The following is a 23,913-nucleotide window of genomic DNA, read 5'->3' on the forward strand; positions in this document are numbered from 1 at the left end:
CAAGATAATGATCAGACATCCCTCCAGTTGCACCTCTCAGCACATTAACATCCAAAAGTCTCTCTTTCGCACGCCTGTCAATTAACACGTAATCCAATAACGCTCTCTGGCCATCTCTCCTGCTTACATAAGTATACTTATGTATATCTCGCTTTTTAAACCAGGTATTCCCAATCATCAGTCCTTTTTCAGCACATAAATCTACAAGCTCTTCACCATTTCCATTTACAACACTGAACACCCCATGCATACCAATTATTCCCTCAACTGCCACATTACTCACCTTTGCATTCAAATCACCCATCACTATAACCCGGTCTCGTGCATCAAAACCGCTAACACACTCATTCAGCTGCTCCCAAAACACTTGCCTCTCATGATCTTTCTTCTCATGCCCAGGTGCATATGCACCAATAATCACCCACCTCTCTCCATCAACTTTCAATTTTACCCATATTAATCGAGAATTTACTTTCTTACATTCTATCACATACTCCCACAACTCCTGTTTCAGGAGTATTGCTACTCCTTCCCTTGCTCTTGTCCTCTCACTAACCCCTGACTTCACTCCCCAGACATTTCCAAACCACTCTTCCCCTTTACCCTTGAGCTTCGTTTCACTCAGAGCCAAAACATCCAGGTTCCTTTCCTCAAACATACTACCTATCTCTCCTTTTTTCACATCTTGGTTACATCCACACACATTTAGGCACCCCACTCTGAGCCTTCGAGGAGGATGATCACTCCCCGCGTGACTCCTTCTTCTGTTTCCCATTTTAGAAAGTTAATACAAGGAGGGGAGGATTTCCGGCCCCCCGCTCCCGTCCCCTCTAGTCGCTTTCTACGACACGCGAGGAATACGTGGGAAGTATTCTTTCACCCCTATCCCCAGGGATAATATATATATATATATATATATATATATATATATATATATATATATATATATATATATATATATATACCCCTAGGAAAGAATACTTCCCACGTATTCCCTGCGTGTCTAAAAGGGGTGGGAGCGGTTAGCATGGAAAACCTTCCCTCCTCTTTTACTTTTGCAAAAGAGGGAACAGTGAAGGGGGCCAAATGAGGATTTTCCCCACTAAGGGTCAGTCATCTGTTCTTAACGCTGCCTCGCTATCGCGGGAAATGAAAAATAGAGAGAGAGAGAGAGAGAGAGAGAGAGAGAGAGAGAGAGAGAGAGAGAGAGAGAGAGAGAGAGAGAGAGAGAGAATATATATATATATATATATATATATATATATATATATATATATATATATATATATATACATACATATATATAATTTTTTTTTTTTTTTTGCTTTGTCGCTGTCTCCCGCGTTTGCGAGGTAGCGCAAGGAAACAGACGAAAGAAATGGCCCAGCCCACCCCCATACACATGTATATACATACGTCCACAAACGCAAATATACATACCTACACAGCTTTCCATGGTTTACCCCAGACGCTTCACATGCCCTAATTCAATCCACTGACAGCACGTCAACCCCGGTATACCACATCGTTCCATTTCACTCTATTCCTTGTCCTCCTTTCACCCTCCTGCATGTTCAGGCCCCGATCACACAAAATCTTTTTCACTCCATCTTTCCACCTCCAATTTGGTCTCCCACTTCTCCTCGTTCCCTCCACCTCCGACACATATATCCTCTTGGTCAATCTTTCCTCACTCATTCTTTCCATGTGCCCAAACCATTTCAAAACACCCTCTTCTGCTCTCTCAACCACGCTCTTTTTATTTCCACACATCTCTCTTACCCTTACGTTACTTACTCGATCAAACCACCTCACACCACACATTGTCCTCAAACATCTCATTTCCAGCACATCCAGCCTCCTGCGCACAACTCTATCCATAGCCCACGCCTCGCAACCATACAACATTGTTGGAACCACTATTCCTTCAAACATACCCATTTTTGCTTTCCGAGATAATGCTCTCGACTTCCACACATTCTTCAAGGCTCCCAGGATTTTCGCCCCCTCCCCCACCCTATGATCCACTTCCGCTTCCATGGTTCCATCCGCTGCCAGATCCACTCCCAGATATCTAAAACACTTTACTTCCTCCAGTTTTTCTCCATTCAAACTTACCTCCCAATTGACTTGACCCTCAACCCTACTGTACCTAATAACCTTGCTCTTATTCACATTTACTCTTAACTTTCTTCTTTCACACACTTTACCAAACTCAGTCACCAGCTTCTGCAGTTTCTCACATGAATCAGCCACCAGCGATGTATCATGAGCGAACAACAAGTGACTCACTTCCCAAGCTCTCTCATCCCCAACAGACTTCATACTTGCCCCTCTTTCCAAAACTCTTGCATTTACCTCCCTAACAATCCCATCCATAAGCAAATTAAACAACCATGGAGACATCACACACCCCTGCCACAAACCTACATTCACTGAGAACCAGTAAAGACTGCTGAAATGATAGGCAAGGATGAGCCGTTTATTTCTGAAACCAGAGCCTATTGTCCACTACCTCACTCCCCCCCCCCCCCCCCCCTCGTTTTCTGCAAACTACTTCGTGGTCTCTCCTGACCATTTCACGCACTCCCTTTCAGCCCATCAGCAGTAGGTCGCCCCCCGTATTCAAAGTCTTTGAAGTCCGTTCTATCCCATGCACACATCTAAGTGTTCATGTTCCGATATTCTTAAGTGTCCTGTACTACATCGCTTTACTTCCATCTTACTACCCCTTCTACCTTTTCCTTCTTCCACATCTAACACGTAATATTCATCTTACTACCCTTCCCACCCTTTCCTCCTTCCACATCTGACACGTAATAACCAGTCTTTCTTCGCTCATCCTCCCAGTATATGTGACACATTTCAATATACCCTTGTCAGATGAGTCACTGAGACTGCGCTTACTATCAGACCTCTGTCTTACAATGTCATTTCCTACACGAACACCCGCCTCACACCGCCTCCACACAATACTGCCGGCACCAATATAATTTCAAACTTATCCATCTACCTTGATAGAAAATGACTTCTCTTTGCACGCACTCCTCAGTACAACCAAGATCTTATCCCCTCCTCTCCCACCCTATGAATCACTTTAAATGACCACTGATAACATCAGCTTGTAAGCATTTAGAGTGAAATGGAAGGGATGAATATGCTTGTTGATGAAAGTTCATGTCTAAAGACGGGAAAATGAGAGAGAGAGAGAGAGAGAGAGAGAGAGAGAGAGAGAGAGAGAGAGAGAGAGAGAGAGAGAGAGACAGACAGGCAGAGAGGAAGGGAGGGAGATATTTAAGATATACGTTATTGTAAAGAAAAACTGAATATTTGATGTTTGTTTTTGCTGGAAGGAAAATGATAGATGAATGAGCAAGTAAATCAAAAGTGGCTTTTGATGGAGCTGGTCTATGAGACAGAAAGAGATAGATAGATAGATAGATAGATAGATAGAGAGAGAGAGAGAGAGAGAGAGAGAGAGAGAGAGAGAGAGAGAGAGAGAGAGAGAGAGAGAGAGAGAGGAATAATTAGTATATGTAATGGATGTGGAGGGAACAGAAAGACTCCATCAAAGACAAGTTTCGACGGCAAAAAGAAAGACTGAATATTCGGAAGATTTACCAGCTATTAAGATTGCTGGAGAAGAGCGAGTGGTGGCTGTCTTTTTCTCTTTCTCTCTCTCTCTCTCTCTCTCTCTCTCTCTCTCTCTCTCTCTCTCTAGATGTGGTCCAGTGGGTAGAATGACGAATATTACGACAGGAAACGAAGAAGAGAAGGATCTCTAGAGGTTACGTGTTGATATCTGTAACATGGTGGAGCTGCACCCAGAGATGGGGATGGTCAGGTCGCTCCTGGATGTAAGGGGAGGTACTGAACGGAGGGGAGGTCGAGGGAGGAGGAATTATCCGGGGTCTGAGAGATGATCCTTGGAGACGGAGGATCGTGGGCGTGGTAAATGATTCTTGGAGTGGGGTAAGATTCTTGGAGGAGGCTGATTGGAGAGGGTTGACCCTGGAAGTGGGTATGATCCTAGGAGGGGTATGATCCTGGGAAAGGATAATCCTGGGAGGTGGGGTGATCCTAGGGGGTGTATGATACTGGGAGACGTATGATCCTAAGAGAGGATGCACCTTGGATGTGGTATGATCCTGGAGGGGTATGATCCTAGGAGGTGTATGATCCTGGAAGGGTATGATCGTGGGAGGGGGATGGTCCTAGGAGGGGTATGATCCTAGGAGGCGTATCATCCTAGAGGGGTATGATCCTGGGAGGGGGATGATCCTGTGGGGTATATGATCCTGGTAGAGCTATGATCTTGGGAAGGGTATGATCCTGGGAGGTGTATGATCCTGGGAGGTGTATGATCCTGGGAGGTGTATGATCCTGGGAGGTGTATGATCCTGGGAGGTGTATGATCCTGGGAGGGTATGATCCATGAGGAGGTCAGTAGATCAGAGAGCTGACGGTCTGGTAGCACATCATCAGCTCTGGTGTACGTATGTCTCGAGGATGAAAAAGAAAATATTAGAATTATAAGCGAAAAAAATCTTTCAGCTGTGGCGGGAGGGTCAAGGGAAAGAGTGGCAAAAAATGAAAAGAATGGGGGATACATATGTATAAATGTATGGATAGATATACATATTTTTGATGGGATTTATGGTAGATAAAAACGAGGTTGAACGGATTTGAAGTGAAAATGAAAGTTGATGAAAAACAGTGGGAGCTGCATCCCGTAGGAGAGATTTGAAGATGAACACTCAGGATGTAAAATGCTTTTCACAAATATTTACTGAGATAGGGAAGAGTTAGAACAAAAATAATGTTATTTTATAACACACACACACACACACACACACACACACACACACACACACACACAAAGAAGAGAATATTTGCCGATTTATTTCATATGAAAAGTAGGCTTCAGAAAAAAGAATTCTATTGTTAGTATTTGAAATTCTAGTATTCTTTACCGGAAGCGCGATTGTTGTATTTGGTCAGGGACTTTGAAGTGATGCGTAAAATAAGCGAATTACATGTAAATGAAGCCGCAGCCGAGCATTTACACCGGACGTGCATGTAAAAGATTGCATCGTCGAGGGAGGATTTTCTTGCTTGCTTCAGGAATACGGGATAAAAGAGTTATTGTCAGGTAACGAGGAGGCGATGGAACACCATACAGCGTCCTGGGAGCATAGTAAAGACAGCTGAGAGCTGTGGTGAGGAGTGGCTGTCATGTTCTGGAGGAGTGATGTATTACCAGTGACCTTGCCGGATAGCAAGGAGAACTGTGAGTAGAGTTGAGGAACTACTCTCATGGTACTGATGCAGTGGTGGAATACCTGGGTTGAAAAGCGCTGAGGGAGGAGCGAGTGTGAGTGTACCAGAGCAGAAGAAGGGGAAACGGGTGCAGTAGGGAGATGTGTGCTCATCTGTGGAAGAGATGCTGGCTTATAAACTGTCCCGTATTGATCAAACTGAGCGAGGGTGGGGTGGGTCTTGTACGGTGTGTACCTGGGGTCGGCTGAGAGGCTGATGAAAGTGTAAAATGTAGACAGTGAACTGTTAGTTGGCTTAAGGATGGAGAGATTAAGATTATCTGTACAAGTAGAATTGTAAAGATGGGTGATTAATCTGTAAACGAATTTCTTATAGTATATACACAGAAAATCCTTCTTGTTCTTGGGAACTCTGGTAGAGAAAATGTTGGAATAATTTGTACTGATGTGATTTTCCAAAACCTGATCATAATTTCAAGTTATGATTTTCATTTCTTTTCCAGGCTGTGACCCTACACCACCTTGACGTCAAGTTCAGCCACCCAGACACCCGTCAGAACACAAGACTCCTCACCAAGTGGCCATAAAGCAACCTTCTTGATATGGTAAGTACGAATTATACCATTTGTATTTTTCTTGTGTCAGCTGGGATGATAGCGAGCAACTGAATGCACTAATCAAGAACATCTCATTAACGCTCTCTCTCTTCCTCCGTATATATATATATATATATATATATTTTTTTTTTTTTCAAACTATTCGCTATTTCCCGCATTAGCGAGGTAGCGTTAAGAACAGAGGACTGGGCCTTTGAGGGAATATCCTCACCTGGCCCCCTTCTCTGTCCCTTCTTTTGGAAAAAGAAAAAAAAAAGTTCATATGTATATATATATATATATATATATATATATATATATATATATATATATATATATATATATATATATATATTGGAAAGGATCACAAGTTTGCGCGTGATCAAGATATTCCTATGAGTCCACGAGGAAAATGAAACACGATTAGTTCCCAAGTGCACTTTCATGTAATAATCACATCATCAGGGGAAACACAAGAGAGAAATATAAGTCAGTTGATATACATCGAAGAGACGAAGCTAGGACGCCATTTGGTAAACATGCGGGTTTGGATGGTATTGCAGTGGAATTTATCAAAAAAGGACGTGACTGTATTCTTGACTGGTTGGTAAGGTTATTTAATGTATGTATGATTCATGGTGAGGAACCTGAGGACTGGCGGAATGCGTGCATAGTGCCATTGTACAAAGGCAAAGGGGATAAGAGTGAGTGCTCAAATTACAGAGGTATAAGTTTGTTGAGTATTCCTGGGAAATTATACGGGAGTGTATTGATTGAGAGGGTGAAGGCATGTACAGAGCATCAGATTGGGGAAGAGCAGTGTGGTTTCAGAAGTGGTAGAGGATGTGTGGATGTGTGGATCAGGTGTTTGCTTTGAAGAATGTATGTGAGAAATACTTAGAAAAGGAAATGGATTTGTATGTAGCATTTATTTATCTGGAGAAGGCATATGATAGAGTTGATAGAGATACTCTGTGGAGGGTATTAAGAATATATGGTGTGGGAGGCAAGTTGTTAGAAGCAATGAAAAGTTTTTATCGAGGATGTAAGGCATGTGTACGTGTAGGAAGAGAGAAAAGTGATTGGTTCTCAGTGAATGTAGGTTTGCGACAGGGGTGTGTGATGTCTCCATGGTTGTTTAATTTGTTTATGGATGGGGTTGTTAGGGAGGTGAATGCAAGAGTTTTAGAGAGTATGCAGTCTGTTGTGGATGAGAGAGCTTGGGAGGTGAGTCAGTTGTTGTTCGCTGATGTTAATGCGCTGGTGGCTGATTCATGTGAGAAACTGCAGAAGCTGGTGACTGAGTTTGGTAAAGTGTGTGAAAGTAGAAAGTTGAAAGTAAATGTGAATAAGAGCAAGGTTATTAGGTACAGTAGGGTTGAGTGTCAAGTCAATTGGGAGGTAAGTTTGAATGGAGAAAAACTGGAGGAAGTGAAGTGTTTTAGATATATGGGAGTGGATTTGGCAGCGGATGGAACCATGGAAGCGGAAGTGAATCATTGGATGGGGGAGGGGGCGAAAATTCTGGGAGCATTGAAGAATGTGTGGAAGTCGAGAACATTATCTCAGAAAGCAAAAATGGGTATGTTTGAAGGAATAGTGGTTCCAACATTGTTATATGGTTGCGAGGCGTGGACTATGGATAGAGTTGTGCGGAGGAGGGTGGATGTGCTGGAAATGAGATGTTTGAGGACAATATGTGGTGTGAGGTGGTCTGATCGACTAAGTAATAATAGGGTAAGAGAGACGTGCGGAAATAAAAAGAGTGTGGTTGAGAGAGCAGAAGAGGGTGTTTTCAAATGGTTTGGTCACATGGAGAGAATGAGTGAGGCAAGATTGTCCAAGAGGATATATGTGTCAGAGGTGGAGGGAACGAGGAGAATTGGGAGACCAAATTGGAGGTGGAAAGATGGAGTGAAAAGGATTTTGTGTGATCGGGGACTGAACATGCAGGAGGGTGAAAGGCGTGCAAGGAATAGAGTGAATTGGAGCGATGTAGTATACCGGGGTCGACGTGCTGTCAATGGATTAAACCAGGGCATGTGAAGCGTCTGGGGTAAACCATGGAAAGTTGTGTGGGGCCTGGATGTGGAAAGGGAGCTGTAGTTTCGGTGCATTATTACATGACAGCTAGAGACTGAGTGTGAACGAATGTGGCCTTTGTTGTCTTTTCCTAGCGCTATCTTGCACACATGAGGGGGGAGGGGGTTGTTATTTCATGCGTGGTGAGGTGGCGATGGGAATGATTAAAGGCAGACAGTATGAATTATGTACATGTGTATATATGTATATGTCTCTGTGTGTATATATATGTATACGTTGAGATGTATAGGTATGTATATTTGCGTGTGTGGACGTGCATGTATATACATGTGTATGTGGGTGGGTTGGGCCATTCTTTCGTCTGTTTCCTTGCGCTACCTCGCGAACGCTACCAGCGACAAAGCAAATATATATATATATATATATATATATATATATATATATATATATATATATATATATATATATATATATATATTATATATATATGTGTGTGTGTGTGTGTGTGTGAGTGAGTGAGTGAGTGAGTGAGTGAGTGAGTGTGTGTGTGTGTGTGTGTGTGTGTGTGTGTGTGTGTGTGTGTGTGTGTGTGCAGGAATTATGGTAAAATAAGAGGTAAATAAGATACACAGAACAGAGCAAAGACTGAATAATTCAAGCGTGAGATTTTGCAGAAAAAGCTGGGAACTGATCTATCATTTTGGGTGATTCTAAGGAAATTAATTGGTGTTTGATGAATTGAATGCAGGAACGTAATTACCGACGTAGGAAGTATTTGGAAACTGCACCGGAGTATTGCCTGCATCAGTGTATTCTAGATCCAAGCTGAGAGAGCTGAGGGATCATGCATTGGAATTGGATTTGGTGGTTTACATTGGAGGTTGAGAATGTTGTATACTAACTAGGGTACCCTGCGCTACATGCGGAATAGATGGGTTTAGTAAACTCTGAATCTTGACAGCTGGCTTTTAGTTTTTGTCCAGCGTCTGTTACCCTTGGATCTTGCCTTTTTGATATGAGATACCTTCATTACCATTTGAGCTGATAGGTCGCTTATTTTGAGTGGATTAAGTATTTAAGTGTAATCTATTAGGCTTTTGAAAGCGTCCTTTGTTCGATTTAGAACGGCCTTCAAGGTCGAAGGTTGCAGCTTAAATCCTTGCTTAGGTTCTCAAAAACCTACAATCTAAATCTGGGACTCACTAGGTACTACGGTTCGGCTGTGAACGAATGACAAATGGGCGCACAAACACTTGAAATATTATTCAGATGAATTACCAATGGGTAATAGTGATCAGTTTGTGGTGAGGTTGGATTATATTTTTGAGAATATTATTGCCAAGGTTGGTAGCCCGAGGGAAATCAAATCATAATGTGCTTTAGGACAATTGCAGGGAATAAGTAATAGATTAAACAGAGTCTTTTAGGTTTCGATAGGGTTTTTAAGGTATGTAGGTTTCGAATAAGGGAGAGCGAAAATATGTGAGAAAACAAGACAGTGTACAAGGGAGTGTGTAGCGATGAGAAAAATGAAGGTTTTTTTTTTGTAAAGAAGGCACAGAAAATGCCTGGTACTCTAGCATTTGTAAGGTACATTGTAACAGAGAATCGTCATTTAAAGAATAAGAGGAAGGAAAATGAAGAGAGAAAATGAGGAACATTTAATACACAAGATATCATCATGGAATAGAAGCAGGTTAAGCAACGTGTCTTTGTAAGACATGCAACACGATGAGGACGATTTGATGAAAAGGGGAAGAAATATGGGAAGTTAAAGAAGATAGATTTCAGTCATTATTTACAAATGTGGCCATAGAATGTACGTAGATATTTTAGTAGTAATCCGATACCGGCAAAGGTTACAGAGAACTGATATTGTAGATTGAGTTAACTTGTAAGACCCTGATAAGACTGAATCCCAGGACCAGACAGGATATCCCTATGATAAATGAAGGGGCCTGCGATGGGTGTTCTTCAGCCATTAAAGGTTACACGTAGGGAGTAAGAGTCAAAAGGTGTAGTTCTGACTGACTGGAAAAGAAGGGATATTACTGGAGACAATCTCGAAACTCCCGACCGATGCAACTGACTAGTTCAGTACGTTAGTTATCTATCAGAAGTGATTCAGAAATTGAGCTAAACTGTCTATCTCGATTACGTTAGATTTCTAAAGTAAGGAAGATCTTGTGTAATTGGCAGGAATGATGATTCTATAAGTCAACAGAACAGTACAGAGGATGGATGTATGGGTGAATAAACGAAGACAGTTCAGTAAGCATTTGCGTAGAGGTTGTGGACGTTAGTGGTTGGTGTACACCGCTCTCGCGCAACTGATAAGGGATCAAATCCTGCTGTGGAATGCCATTGATGAATACAGTCCCATGATCACTGTTCTCATTAATCCCCCAAATGAATTTCTCATATATATATATATATATATATATATATATATATATATATATATATATATATATATATTCCCTGGGGATAGGGGAGAAAGAATACTTCCCACGTATTCCCTGCGTGTCGTAGAAGGCGACTAAAAGGGAAGGGAGCGGGGGGCTGGAAATCCTCCCCTCTCAGTTTTTTTTTAATTTTCTAAAAGAAAGAACAGAGAAGGGGGCCAGGTGAGGATATTCCCTCAAAGGTCCAGTCCTCTGTTCTTAACGCTACCTTGCTAACGCGGGAAATGGCGAATAGTGTGGAAATATATATATATATATATATATATATATATATATATATATATATATATATATATATATATATATATATATATATTGGAAAGGATCACAATTTTGCGCATGATCAAGATATTCCTGAGTCCACGGGGAAAATGAAACACGAAAAGTTCCCAAGTGCACTTTCGTGTAATAATCACATCATCAGGGGAGACACAAGAGAGAAATATAACAGTCAGTTGACATACATCGAAGAGACGAAGCAAGGACGCCATTTGGTAAACATGTGATTCAACATGTTTACCAAATGGCGTCCTAGCTTCGTATCTTCGATGTATATAAACTGACTGTTATATTTCTCTCTTGTGTCTCCCCTGGTGATGTGATTATTACACGAAAGTGCACTTGGGAACTTTTCGTGTTTCATTTTCCCTGTGAACTCATAGGAATATATATATATATATATATATATATATATATATATATATATATATATATATATATATATATATATATATATATATATCACTTTGTCGCTGTCACCCACGTTAGCGAGGTAGCGCAAGGAAACAGGCTAAAGAATAGCCCAACCCACCCACATACACATGTATATACATGCACGTCCACACACGCAAATGTACATACTTATACATCTCAACGTATGCATTTATATACACAGAGACATATACATACATACACATGTACATAATTCATACTGCCTGCCCTTATTCATTCTCGTCGCCGCCCCGCCACACATGAAATGAAAACCCCCTTCCCCCGCATGTGCGCGAGGTAGTGCTAGGAAAAGACAACAAAGGCCACATTCGTTCACACTCAGTCTCTAGCTGTCATATATATTGCACCGAAACCCCAGCTCCTTTTCCGCATCCAGGCCCCACAAAACATGGTCTACCCCAGACGCATGCCCTGGTTCAATCCATTCATAGCACGTCGACCACGGTATACCACATCGTTCTAAATCACTATACTCCTTGCATGCCTTTCACCCTCCTGCATGTTCAGGCCCCTATCACTCAAAATCTTTTTCACTCAATCTTTCCACCTCCAATTTGGTCTCCCACTTCTCCTCGTTCCCTCCACCTCTGACACATATATCCTCTTGGTCAATCTTTCCTCACTCATTCTCTCCATGTGACTAAACCATTTCAAAATACCCTCTTCTGCTCTCTCAACCACGCTCTTTTTATTACCACACATCTCTCTTACCCTTTCATTACTTACTCGATCAAACCACCTCACACCACATATTGTCCTCAAACATCTCATTTCCAGCACATCCACCCTCCTCCGCACAACTCTATCTATAGCCCACGCCTCGCAACCATATAACATTATTGGGACCACTATTTCTTCAAACATACCCATTTTGGCTTTCCAAGATAACGTTCTCGACTTCCACACATTTTTCAACGCTCCCAGAACTTTCGCCCCCCCCCCCCCCCACACACACACACACCCTATGATTCACTTCCGCCAGTTTTTCTCCATTCAAATTTACCTCCCAATTGACTTGTCCCTCAACCGCACTCTACCTAATAACCCTGCTCTTATTCACATCTACTCTCAGCTTTCTTCTTTCACACACTTTACCAAACTCAGTCACCAGCTTCTACAGTTTCTCACCCGAATCAGCCACCAGCGCTGTATCATCAGCAAACAACAACTGACTCACTTCCCAAGCTCTCTCATCTACAACAGACTGCATACTTGCCCCTCTTCCAAAACTCTTCCATTCACCTCCCTAACAACCCCATCCATAAACAAATCAAACAACCATGGAGACATCACGCACCCCTGCCGCAAACCAACATTCACTGGGAACCAATCACATTCCTCTCTTCCTACACGTACACATGCCTTACATCCTCGATAAAAACTTTTCACTGCTTTTAACAACTTACCTCCCACACCATATATTCTTAATACCTTCCATAAAGCATCTCTATCAACTCTATAATATGCCTTCTCCAGATCCATAAATGCTACATACAAATCCATTTGCTTTTCCAAGTATTTCTCACATACATTTTTCAAAGCAGACACCTGGTCCACACAATCTCTACCACTTCTGAAACCACACTGCTCTTCCCCAATCTGATGTTCTGTACATGCCTTCACCCTCTCAATCAATACCCTCTCATATAATTTACCAGGAATACTCAACAAACTTATACCTCTGTAATTTGAGCACTCACTCTTATCCCTTTTGCCTTTGTACAATGGCACTGTGCAAGCATTCCGCCAGTCCTCGGGCACCTCACCATGAGTCATACGTATATTAAATAACCTTACCAACCAGTCAACAATACAGTCACTCCCTTTTTTGATAAATTCCACTGCAATACCATATATGTGGCTGAAAATCTTCCTTTCTGTATTACTTTCCAAAGGAAGGAACAGAGCAAGAAGCCACATGAGGAATTTTCTCTCTAAGACTCGGTCATCTGTTCTTAACGCTACCTCTCTCACATGGGAAATGGCAAGTATGTATGAAATAAAAAATATATATATGAGTTATGGAAGAGCAGGTAGGTAAGGTCCATCTATATTTACCTTGATCCACAATTAGTTATCAGCATGATTTAGAAAGGTGAGAGAAATAGAATAAGAGATATTTACTCCAGTGAAAACAATGATTAGGGGATGATATTCATCCAGTGAGAAAGAAAAGGGGACGCCACAGGGGTCTATCTTGTGACTTGTGTTAAATTTGAGGTGTGTTTATGATCCACTACATGGAATATGATCATACGTCAACATATTTCAGAAATTTTTGATGCGAAAGACAGTGACAAACTGAAGGCTCTAGGTATCTTAGTACACGAGCAAAATAGTTAGATGATTTTATATAATCAATGTGCATGTGATTACCGTGTGTGTGACCGGGAGAGAATTTTACACTTATGTCGATACATGTATATGTATGTATATATGTACGAACACATTCACACATTCTAGTCTATGTCAGGCACCCATGTCATGTGCTAAGAATGTGCAGGTAAAAAAGAATCATTGATTAACTGGGGAGAGTTTGCAGGAATCACTTTGATGGGGAGAGATCTTGGGACATTAATACACAGCACTTAATCCTACGATAGGCACACTGGGGGAGAATGTTAAAGCAGTTTATACATTACAGACAACTTGAGATTACCGTGCAGGTTCTTAATTACAGTATGTCCAGAAGAAAATATACACTTTGCATGTAACACCTAAATCTAACTATGGCATGCGTTTGTGAACCCCCTATTGTAGGTGCATATTGACAAGTCGACAAGAGTGCAAAAATGTCAAAGTAGAATTGTGCCCTAATTGGCATGTTTAAGGTATGAGGAGAGGTAGAAAGTATTGCAGCTGCCTTCCGCAAAAACTAAAAGGGAAAGAGGGGACCACGATATGACTTGCAATATTCTGAATCGCCTAACTGATTTAGATAAGGTTAGTTTTCAAAGCTGATTTTGGTAGAGAAGACTAAGGAATGGAAGAGGAAAATTGAATGACAATATATATATATATATATATATATATATATATATATATATATATATATATATATATATATATATATATATATATATAAATTGCTGTGAGAGAGTATCGTAAGATATTAGGGAGAATATAAAGATGTTTTGGAAGGTGGTAAGTAAAGTGCCTAAGACAAGAGAACAAATGGGAACATCGGTGAAAGGGTCTAATGGGGAGGTAATAACAAGTAGTGGTGAAGTGAGAAGGAGATGAAGTGAATATTTTGAAGGTTTGCTGAATGTGTTTGATGCTAGAGTGGCAGATATAGAATGTTTTGATCGAGGTAGCGTGCGAAGTGAGAGGGTCAGGCAGAATGGTTTGGTAAACAGAGAAGAGGTAGTGAAAGCTTTGCAGAAGATGAGAGCCGCCAAGGCGGCGGGTCTGGATGGTATTGCAGTGGAATTTATTAAAAAAGGGGGTGACTGTATTATTGACTGGTTGGTGAGGATTTTCAATGTATGTATGGCTCATGGTGAAGTGCCTGGGGATTGGCAGAATGCATCCATAGTGCCATTGGGCAAAGGCAAAGGGGATAAAGGTAAGTGTTCAAATTTCAGAGGTACAACTTTGTTGAGTATTCCTGGGAAATTATACGGGAGGGTATTGATTGTGAGGGTCAAGGCATGTACAGACCATCAGATTAGGGAATAGCATTGTGGTTTCAGAAGTGATAAAGGATGTGTGGATCAGGTAAACACTTGAAGAATGTATCTGAGAAATACTTAGAAACAAAAAATATATTTTACCTAGCATTTATGAATCTGGAGAAGGTATATGATAGAGTTGACAATGATGATCTGTGGAACATATTAAGAGTGTATGGTGTGGGAGGTAAGTTACTAGAAGCAGTGAAAAGATTTTTTCGGGGATGTAAAGCATGTGTACGAGTAGGAAGAGAGGAAAGTGATTGGTTTCCAGTGAATGTCGGTTTTCGCCAGGGGTGCGCGATGTCTCCATGGTTGTTTGATTTGTTTATAGATGGGGTTGTTAGCGTGGTGAATGCAAGAGTTTTGGGGAGAGGGGCAAGTATGAAGTCTGTTGTGGATGAGAGGGCTTGGGAAGTGAGTCAGTTGTTGTTCGCTGATGATACATCGCTGGTGGCTGATTTGGGTGAGAAACTGCAGAAGCTCGTGACTGAGTTTGGTAAAGTGTGTGAAAGAAGAAAGCTGATAGTAAATGTGAATAAGAGGAAGGTTATTAGGTTCAGTAGGGTGGAGGGACAAGTCAGTTGGGAGGTAAGTTTGAATGGAGAAAAACTGAAGGAAGTGAAGTGTTTTGAATATCTGGGAGTGGATTTGGCAGCGGATGGAACCATGGAAGCGGAAGTGAGTCACAGGGTGGGGGAGGGGCGAAGATTCTGGGAGCGTTGAAGAATGTAGGGAATGCGAGAACGTTATCTCGGAGAGCAAAAATGGGTAGTTTTTAAGGAATAGTGGTTCCAACAATGTTATATGGTTGCGAGGCGTGAGCTATTGATAGGGTTGTGCGGTGGAGGATGAATGTGTTGGAAATGAGATGTTTGAGGACAATATGTGGTGTGAGGTGGTTTGATCGAGTAAGTAATGAGAGGGTAAGAGAGATGTGTGGTAATGAAAAGAGTGTGTTTGAGAACGCAGAAGAGGATATCTTGAAATGGTTTGGTCACATGGAGAGAATGAGTGAGGAAAGATTAACAAATAGAATATATGTGTTAGAAGTAGAGGGAACAAGAAGTGGGTGACCAAATTGGAGATGGAAGGATGGAGTGAAAAAGATTTTGAGCAATCGGGGTCTGAACATGCAGGAGGGTGAAAGGCGTGCAAGGAATAGAGTGCATTGGAACGATGTGGTATACCGGGGTCGACTTGCTCTCAGTGGACTGAAATAGGGCATATGAAATGTCTGAGGTAAACCATGGATAGTTTTGTGGGGCCTGGATGTGGAGAGGAGCTGTGGTTTTGGTGTGAACAAATGTGGCCTTTTTCGCCTTTCCGTACCGCTACCTCGCGCGCACACGTGTGAGGGGGGGGGGGGGGGGGGGGGGGGGGTGCTATTTCATGTGTGGCCGGTTGGCGACGAGAATGGATGAAGGCAGCAAGTATGAATATGTACATGTGTATATATGTATATGTCTGTGTATGTATATGTATGTATATGTTGACATGTATAGGTATGTATATGTGCGTGTGTGGGCGTCCATGTATATTCATATGTATGTGGTTGGGTTTGGGCTATTTTTTCGTCTGTTTCTTTGCGCTACCTCGCAAATGCGGGAGACGACAATTTAGTGTAATAATGAAAAAATAATATATATATATATATATATATATATATATTTTTTTTTTTTTTTTTTTTTTTATACTTTGTCGCTGTCTCCCGCGTTTGCGAGGTAGCGCAAGGAAACAGACGAAAGAAATGGCCCAACCCCCATACACACGTACATACACACTTCCACACACGCAAATATACATACCTACACAGCTTTCCATGGTTTACCCCAGACGCTTCACATGCCTTGATTCAATCCACTGACAGCACGTCAACCCCTGTATACCACATCGCTCCAATTCACTCTATTTCTTGCCCTCCTTTCACCCTCCTGCATGTTCAGGCCCCGATCACACAAAATCTTTTTCACTCCATCTTTCCACCTCCAATTTGGTCTCCCTCTTCTCCTCGTTCCCTCCACCTCCGACACATATATCCTCTTGGTCAATCTTTCCTCACTCATTCTCTCCATGTGCCCAAACCATTTCAAAACACCCTCTTCTGCTCTCTCAACCACGCTCTTTTTATTTCCACACATCTCTCTTACCCTTACGTTACTTACTCGATCAAACCACCTCACACCACACATTGTCCTCAAACATCTCATTTCCAGCACATCCATCCTCCTGCGCACATCTCTATCCATAGCCCACGCCTCGCAACCATACAACATTGTTGGAACCACTATTCCTTCAAACATACCCATTTTTGCTTTCCGAGATAATGTTCTCGACTTCCACACATTTTTCAAGGCTCCCAAAATTTTCGCCCCCTCCCCCACCCTATGATCCACTTCCGCTTCCATGGTTCCATCCGCTGACAGATCCACTCCCAGATATCTAAAACACTTCACTTCCTCCAGTTTTTCTCCATTCAAACTCACCTCCCAATTGACTTGACCCTCAACCCTACTGTACCTAATAACCTTGCTCTTATTCACATTTACTCTTAACTTTCTTCTTCCACACACTTTACCAAACTCAGTCACCAGCTTCTGCAGTTTCTCACATGAATCAGCCACCAGCGCTGTATCATCAGCGAACAACAACTGACTCACTATATATATATATATATATATATATATATATATATTTATATATATATATATATATATATATATATATATATATATATATATATATATATATATATATATATATGTTTCTTTTTCTTTCAAACTATTCGCCATTTCCCGCATTATCAAGGTAGCGTTAAGAACAGAGGACTGGGCCTCTGAGGGAATGTCCTCACCTGGCTCCCTTCTCTGTTCCTTCTTTTGGAAAATTAAAAATAAGAACAAGAGGGAAGGATTTCGAGCCCCCTGCTCCCTCCCCTTTTATTCGCCTTCTACGACACGCAGGGAATACGTGGGAAGTATTCTTTCTCCCCTATCCCCAGGGATAATACATATATATATATATATATATATATATATATATATATATATATATATATATATATATATATATATATATATATATTTTTTTTTTTTATACTTTGTCGCTGTCTCCCGCGTCTGCGAGGTAGCGCAAGGAAACAGACGAAAGAAATGGCCCAACCCCCCCCCCATACACACGCATATACACACGTCCACACACGCAAATATACATACCTACACAGCTTTCCATGGTTTACCCCAGACGCTTCATATGCCTTGATTCAATCCACTGACAGCACGTCAACCCCGGTATACCACATCGCTCCAATTCACTCTATTCCTTGCCCTCCTTTCACCCTCCTGCATGTTCAGGCCCCGATCACACAAAATCTTTTTCACTCCATCTTTCCACCTCCAATTTGGTCTCCCTCTTCTCCTCGTTCCCTCCACCTCCGACACATATATCCTCTTGGTCAATCTTTCCTCACTCATTCTCTCCATGTGCCCAAACCATTTCAAAACACCCTCTTCTGCTCTCTCAACCACGCTCTTTTTATTTCCACACATCTCTCTTACCCTTACGTTACTTACTCGATCAAACCACCTCACACCACACATTGTCCTCAAACATATCATTTCCAGCACATCCATCCTCCTGCGCACAACTCTATCCATAGCCCACGCCTCGCAACCATACAACATTGTTGGGACCACTATTCCTTCAAACATACCCATTTTTGCTTTCCGAGATAATGTTCTCGACTTCCACACATTCTTCAAGGCCCCCAGAATTTTCGCCCCCTCCCCCACCCTATTATCCACTTCCGCTTCCATGGTTCCATCCGCTGCCAGATCCACTCCCAGATATCTAAAACACTTCACTTCCTCCAGTTTTTCTCCATTCAAACTCACCTCCCAATTGACTTGACCCTCAACCCTACTGTACCTAATAACCTTGCTCTTATTCACATTTACTCTTAACTTTCTTCTTCCACACACTTTACCAAACTCAGTCACCAGCTTCTGCAGTTTCTCACATGAGTCAGCCACCAGCGCTGTATCATCAGCGAACAACTGACTCACTTCCCAAGCTCTCTCATCCCCAACAGACTTCATACTTGCCCCTCTTTCCAAAACTCTTGCATTTACCTCCCTAACAACCCCATCCATAAACAAATTAAACAACCATGGAGACATCACACACCCCTGCCGCAAACCTATATATATATATATATATATATATATATATATATATATATATATATATATATATATATATTTTTTTTTTTTTATTCATTTATTTTGCTTTGTCGCTGTCTCCCGCGTTAGCGAGGTAGCGCAAGGAAACAGACGAAAGAAATGGCCCAACCCACCCCCATACACATGTATATACATACGTCCACACACGCAAATATACACACCTACACAGCTTTCCATGGTTTACCCCAGACGCTTCACATGCCCTGATTCAATCCACTGCCAGCACGTCAACCCCGGTATACCACATCGCTCCAATTCACTCTATTCCTTGCCCTCCTTTCACCCTCCTGCATGTTCAGGCCCCGATCACACAAAATCTTTTTCACTCCATCTTTCCACCTCCAATTTGGTCTCCCTCTTCTCGTTCCCTCCACCTCCGACACATATATCCTCTTGGTCAATCTTTCCTCACTCACTCTCTCCATGTGCCCAAACCATTTCAAAACACCCTCTTCTGCTCTCTCAACCACGCTCTTTTTATTTCCACACATCTCTCTTACCCTTACGTTACTTACTCGATCAAACCACCTCACACCACACATTGTCCTCAAACATCTCATTTCCAGCATATCCATCCTCCTGCGCACAACTCTATCCATAGCCCACGCCTCGCAACCATACAACATTGTTGGAACCACTATTCCTTCAAACATACCCATTTTTGCTTTCCGAGATAATGTCCTCGACTTCCACAAATTCTTCAAGGCTCCCAGAATTTTCGCCCCCTCCCCGACCCTATGATCCACTTCCCCTTCCATGGTTCCATCCGCTGCCAGATCCACTCCCAGATATCTAAAACACTTCACTTCCTCCAGTTTTTCTCCATTCAAACTCACCTCCCAATTGAATTGACCCTCAACCCTACTGTACCTAATAACCTTGCTCTTATTCACATTTACTCTTAACTTTCTTCTTTCACACACTTTACCAAACTCAGTCACCAGCTTCTGCAGTTTCTCACATGAATCAGCCACCAGCACTGTATCATCAGCGAACAACAACTGACTCACTTCCCAAGCTCTCTCGTCCCCAACAGACTTCATACTTGCCCCTCTTTCCAAAACTCTTGCATTCACCTCCCTAACAACCCCATCCATAAACAAATTAAACAACCATGGAGACATCACACACCCCTGCCGCAAACCTACATTCACTGAGAACCAATCACTTTCCTCTCTTCCTACACGTACACATGCCTTACATCCTCGATAAAAACTTTTCACTGCTTCTAACAACTTGCCTCCCACACCATATATTCTTAATACCTTCCACAGAGCATCTCTATCAACTCTATCATATGCCTTCTCCAGATCCATAAATGCTACATACAAATCCATTTGCTTTTCTAAGTATTTCTCACATACATTCTTCAAAGCAAACACCTGATCCACACATCCTCTACCACTTCTGAAACCACACTGCTCTTCCCCAATCTGATGCTCTGTACATGCCTTCACCCTCTCAATCAATACCCTCCCATATAATTTACCAGGAATACTCAACAAACTTATACCTCTGTAATTTGAGCACTCACTCTTATCCCCTTTACCTTTGTACAATGGCACTATGCACGCATTCCGCCAATCCTCAGGCACCTCACCATGAGTCATACATACATTAAATAACCTTACCAACCAGTCAACAATACAGTCACGTCCTTTTTTAATAAATTCCACTGCAATACCTTCCAAACCTGCTGCCTTGCCGGCTTTCATCTTCCGCAAAGCTTTTACTTCCTCTTCTCTGTTTACCAAATCATTTTCCCTAACCCTCTCACTTTGCACACCACCTCGACCAAAACACCCTATATCTGCCACTCTATCATCAAACATATTCAACAAACCTTCAAAATACTCACTCCATCTCCTTCTCACATCACCACTACTTGTTATCACCTCCCCATTTGCGCCCTTCACTGAAGTTCCCATTTGCTCCCTTGTCTTACGCACTTTATTTACCTCCTTCCAGAACATCTTTTTATTCTCCCTAAAATTGAATGATACTCTCTCACCCCAACTCTCATTTGCCCTTTTTTCACCTCTTGCACCTTTCTCTTGACCTCCTGTCTCTTTCTTTTATACATCTCCCACTCAATTGCATTTTTTTCCTGCAAAAATCGTCCAAATGCCTCTCTCTTCTCTTTCACTAATACTCTTACTTCTTCATCCCACCACTCACTACCCTTTCTAATCAACCCACCTCCCACTCTTCTCATGCCACAAGCATCTTTTGCGCAATCCATCACTGATTCCCTAAATACATCCCATTCCTCCCCCACTCCCCTTGCTTCCATTGTTCTCACCTTTTTCCATTCTGTACTCAGTCTCTCCTGGTACTTCCTCACACAGGTCTCCTTCTCAAGCTCACTTACTCTCACCACCCTCTTCACCCCAACATCCACTCTTCTTTTCTGAAAACCCATACAAATCTTCACCTTAGCCTCCACAAGATAATGGTCAGACATCCCTCCAGTTGCACCTCTCAGCACATTAACATCCAAAAGTCTCTCTTTCGCACGCCTGTCAATTAACACGTAATCCAATAACGCTCTCTGGCCATCTCTCCTACTTACATAAGTATACTTATGTATATCTCGCTTTTTAAACCAGGTATTCCCAATCATCAGTCCTTTTTCAGCACATAAATCTACAAGCTCTTCACCATTTCCATTTACAACACTGAACACCTCATGTATACCAATTATTCCCTCAACTGCCACATTACTCACCCTTGCATTCAAATCACCCATCACTATAACCCGGTCTCGTGCATCAAAACCACTAACACACTCATTCAGCTGCTCCCAAAACACTTGCCTCTCTTGATCTTTCTTCTCATGCCCAGGTGCATATGCACCAATAATCACCCACCTCTCTCCATCAACTTTCAGTTTTACCCATATCAATCGAGAATTTACTTTCTTACACTCTATCACATACTCCCACAACTCCTGTTTCAGGAGTAGTGCTACTCCTTCCCTTGCTCTTGTCCTCTCACTAACCCCTGACTTTACTCCCCAGACATTCCCAAACCACTCTTCCCCTTTACCCTTGAGCTTCGTTTCACTCAGAGCCAAAACATCCAGGTTCCTTTCCTCAAACATACTACCTATCTCTCCTTTTTTCACATCTTGGTTACATCCACACACATTTAGGCACCCCAGTCTGAGCCTTCGAGGAGGATGAGCACTCCCCGCGTGACTCCTTCTTCTGTTTCCCATTTTAGAAAGTTAATACAAGGAGGGGAGGATTTCTGGCCCCCCGCTCCCGTCCCCTCTAGTCGCTTTCTACGACACGCGAGGAATACGTGGGAAGTATTCTTTCACCCCTATCATCTTTTTATTCTCCCTAAAATTTAATGATACTCTCTCACCCCAACTCTCATTTGCCCTTTTTTTTCACCTCTTGCACCTTTCTCTTGACCTCCTGTCTCTTTCTTTTATACATCTCCCACTTAATTGCATTTTTTCCCTGCAAAAATCGTCCAAATGCCTCCCTCTTCTCTTTCACTAATACTCTTACTTCTTCATCCCACCACTCACTACCCTTTCTAATCAACCCACCTCCCACTCTTCTCATGCCACAAGCATCTTTTGCGCAATCCATCACTGATTCCCTAAATACATCCCATTCCTCCCCCACTCCCCTTACTTCCATTGTTCTCACCTTTTTCCATTCTGTACTCAGTCTCTCCTGGTACTTCCTCACACAAGTCTCCTTCCCAAGCTCACTTACTCTCACCACCCTCTTCACCCCAACATTCACTATATATAATCTGGACAAAGACAGTTGAAATGAACTTTTAAGGTCTTATGCTTATCTGCTTGACGTTTAGAGAATTGACCTCATCATCATTGAATACACAGTAAATCCCAGAGTCATTGAAATATCATCATTACTTTATTGAAATAGTAGTTAAAACAGATCAAAGATACATCAGTCTACAAAGGGTACATTCAAGAAAATAATATAGTACTTTAATCTGTATACAAAACTGAAAAATATCAAGATCACCTCGCGAACATCAAAGTGTAAAGAGTGATTAGAAACCAACACAATACTGAACTCCTGAATCAGACAACGGTATTCAGCTGAGCCGTTGGGTCATTGTCGTTCAGGCTAGACATAGTTTTGGGGATTTCTAACTACTCAAGGAGCCTTTGATGTTGCAAATTGGTCTCCCGTCCAATTATAATTTAAAAATCATTAAATGAAAAATTACCGCCACAATGTTTTGCATGCAACCTTTACAGAAGAAGGATCTACTCTGGAAAGCCACATATCTGTACTATGAAATCTCCTGGTGTGCTGTTCAAACATACAGTGCAGAGATCACTAAGTGGATCCAATGTATGCTGCATCACTTGATGCACAGCGAAATAGATAGACTACAGATGACTAACAGGCGCGCGGTCCTTAATTCTTGAATTTAGTTCCATCTTAGAGGGTTAGTCTGGGCAATATCTACATAGGACAGATTATAGCTTTTATTATTTGCTGGTTAGGAATTTTAGTGTACAGGGTGTTTAGCTCATGGAGAGGTGCCTGAGGATTGGCATAATGCCAACACAGTGCTGCTTTATAATGAAAGGGAGGACAAAAGTGAATGCTCGAATTAGAGGCAGAAGTTTAAGTGTACCTGGTAAGTTGCACGAGAGAATAATGATTGACAGGATGGCGGCTTCATAAGTACGGAGTACAGTATTTTATGGCTTCGATGTTTACTTTGAAAAATGTGTATGAAATACAGCTAGAGAAAGAGATGGATTTGTATGTTACACTTATGGTATAAAGCGTAATATAAGGCTGATAGAGGTGCTTTGTGGAAGGTGTTACGAACATATGGTGTGAGAAGAAAATTATCTGAAACAGTTATGAATTCTT

At 41.9% G+C, this 23,913-nt stretch overlaps 1 long non-coding RNA gene across 5 annotated transcripts in view; it reads left to right on the forward strand.

Moving 5' to 3' along the window:
* LOC139754905 (uncharacterized) overlaps positions 1-23,913 on the forward strand; it is a 280,753-nt gene that overhangs the window by 153,385 nt on the left and 103,455 nt on the right. For all 5 annotated transcript variants that reach the window (XR_011713970.1, XR_011713972.1, XR_011713971.1 and 2 more), the window contains exon 3: positions 5,783-5,884. This is a non-coding gene — a long non-coding RNA (uncharacterized lncRNA). The remainder of the gene's footprint in view (positions 1-5,782; positions 5,885-23,913) is intronic.

This window comes from Panulirus ornatus, chromosome 18 (genome assembly GCF_036320965.1).
Source record: "Panulirus ornatus isolate Po-2019 chromosome 18, ASM3632096v1, whole genome shotgun sequence".
NCBI classification, from domain to species: domain Eukaryota; kingdom Metazoa; phylum Arthropoda; class Malacostraca; order Decapoda; family Palinuridae; genus Panulirus; species Panulirus ornatus.